At 37.6% G+C, this 2,969-nt stretch overlaps 1 non-coding gene across 1 annotated transcript; it reads left to right on the plus strand.

Moving 5' to 3' along the window:
* The first annotated feature begins 292 nt into the window (after positions 1 to 292).
* LOC124995192 (U6 spliceosomal RNA) lies at positions 293 to 399 on the plus strand. Its single transcript, XR_007110663.1, has one exon. It is a non-coding gene; the product is annotated as a U6 spliceosomal RNA (small nuclear RNA).
* The last annotated feature ends 2,570 nt before the right edge of the window (positions 400 to 2,969 follow it).

Genomic DNA, 2,969 nt, shown 5'->3' on the forward strand with positions numbered 1-2,969 from the left:
CGTGAGAAATAATACGACAGGCTCAGTGTAGCTTACCCTGGTCCTTGGGCAGTCTGAGGACTGCCCCGTCAAGGCCCGTGCCTGTCCCAGCAGCCGTGGCCCCTGGACGAGGCAGGCGAAATCACAAGGCATCAAACATGGCTGCCCGTTGCTCTTTGAGCAGGGCGCCAGTGTGAAAAGGAGTCTCTCAGAAGAGCCACGGGGAGCTAGTACTACAGATTTCTAATATACGCATTCCACCAGCTCTTGGTCTCCTGCTACTAATTTTGATATGAGTCTTAAAACCAATTTGGTGCTCGCTTTGGCAGCACATATACTAAAATTGAAATGATATAGAGAAGATCAGCATGACCCCTGCGCAAGGATGACAAGGAAATTCGTGAAGCGTTCCATATTTTTCTTTAATATAGTAAAAAAAAAAAAATTGGGGTTTCCATTTACCAAAGCCCAAATTCTAACATATCTCAAGTGAAAGAGGATTTATTTAGGGCTCAACAACCTACCCCACACAACCCACTAGGAAATGACCTGAGGTCCTAGGAACAAAACCACCAGTCAATGCCTGCCCCCTTCCAGCTTCTTCAAAGATGCAAACAGAACACGTCATATTCTAGGACGTGTGCCTGGGAGTTCTTATATATACTGGGCTTCTTACACATGCCTCTTCCTTAATATTTCCAACAAGAATAGGTACCACCTCTACTTGACAGATGAGTAAACTGAGCCTTAGAGAGGCTGAGCAGTGTGTCTAAGGTCACACAGCTACCAAGTGGCAATCCAGATCTTGAACCTGACGATTCCTTCACCTACGTTGTCTCCTATGCTGGATTCTGTCATTTCTGCCCTGTGGCCACTGATCAGGTCACTTAGCTTCCCTGGACCGCATCATATCTTCAGTGAAGAGGAACCATATTTTGATCATCGAAATATCTTTCTTAACTTGTTTGGACATGGTTAGGTGCCCAAGCTGCTGTCTCAGAATGACCTCGCTTATTCCAGGGACAAATGTCCCTGATTTAGCAAACTCATTCAATGGATACAACATTTTCTGATAAGGAGGTCTTGGCCCGCACAGCATGCAAATGCATTTCAAAATGAACTCATTTATGATCACATTAAGAAAAACTCCAACATAATGAGTTTCTGTGGCCTTGTTTATGAAAAGGAACTTTTAGACTCTGCAATTACCCAAAGCAGTAAAGCAGCAAAGAAAGCCAGCGCGTTAAATAATAATTGCAAATGTTATATAAATGAGAGTGGTTTGATTGAATTTATTAGATATGTGTTGCTGGCATTTTAAGATATAAAGCATTTATCACAAAACGATGATTTCTTCACTTAAGCTCATTAGGAAATCACACATCAATTCACACATAATTACAGAGGAATTTCTGCTGCTCCCCACAAATCATTACCATGTTAGTTAAAGTCGAATTGGCTTTTTTCATGATTTTTTTTCATGGAAAGGTGGGTGCAAAACAGAACCAATGGAGAGAGGAGCTACATCTCATCTGAGGGCCTCATCTCCTTGAATCAGTCAAAGAACTCTGAGACAAAAGCTTGGGATTAGTCCCATAGCAAGCCCTGAGGTTTATACTCCCCCGGCCCCCCCCAGGATCTCACTATGGGGTCATCTTGCCCAGGTACCAAATGAAGAGTTAAGAGCCTAGAAATTACTTGCACTAGACAAGTGATGATCACTATTTGAGAGAAAATTGGAAGCAAGATAGAGTTAAGAGAAAAATAATGCATAATGAACATATAAACAAAAAATGTAAGAAGTTTGTTGAATTTGGACATTTATTTATACTGAATAAGCAAGAAACAAGGCAACCAAGTATCCATCAACCAAAGAGGAAGAATAATCTTTTGATATTCACATAATTTCCAGGTAAAGGACCTTTCTGACTTCAAATTGTATTCATAGATAACTTGTAAAATATATACATATTGGCCATTTGAAAGATATTTCCTTGTAAGATTGAGTCTCATCCTTGTTTCTTTTCATATAAATAAGATACAGTTTGGGGAAGTAACAGGAAAAACAAAGTGAAAGAGAAAGAAAGGAAGGTGATATATAAGAGCAATTACTCATTGTTAGAAGAAAAATGGAGCTTTAGATAGCATGAATCATTGACCCATTTCCTCATTATATAAAGAGCTCTTATTAATCAATAAGGGGGAAAAAAGGCCAACAATTCATAGAAAAATGAACAAAGATCATGAAAAGATAGCTTACAGAGAAATACAAATGACTTTCCAATACGGGGAAGAAACATTGTTTAAAATTAGATAACTGCAAATTAAAACAATAATGAGATACAACTTTTACTCCATCTACTTGAGAAAGATCAAATGTTAGATAATATTCATGCTGTTAAGGCAACACTTTTGGTAGAGTTTAATGTGAACTTCTTTGGATAGTGAGATGTGTTAGTATATTATCTAATTTTAAAATGCACATACCCTCTGACCCAGCAATTCCACCTCTAAAAATTTATTTCTTAAATGTGTGTGTGTATGTGTGTGTGTTGATAATTTGTTCAGGAACATCCATTGTAGCTTTATAATAGCAAAAAGCTGGAAAATTTCCAAAATGTTCAACAATTAGGAACTAAAGAATTCCAATAAAGAGAATGTAACAGTTAAAAGAGAATGAGAAGATAGTTTGTTATCGTTGCTCATGCCAAACCAGCATTAGAAATTATAGAATTTAGTCAATATAACTCTGAAGGCTTTTCCTTTTTCTCTATTGGAAAAATAATCTTTAAAATTTAAACCACATATGTGTGCATAATATGCTTAAAAGTAGAAATTACTGGAAGAACAACAGAGAAAGCATGGCGGCCTCTGGGGAAGGGGAGGCTTGGGGGCTTGGAATGAGTTATTTTTTCCTGTAAATTCATTCATAGTATTGCTTTTTAAAAAAAATGTGTTCCTATATTACATTTTTTAATTAAAAAACAGAA

This window comes from Sciurus carolinensis, chromosome 10, assembly GCF_902686445.1.
Source record: "Sciurus carolinensis chromosome 10, mSciCar1.2, whole genome shotgun sequence".
NCBI classification, from domain to species: domain Eukaryota; kingdom Metazoa; phylum Chordata; class Mammalia; order Rodentia; family Sciuridae; genus Sciurus; species Sciurus carolinensis.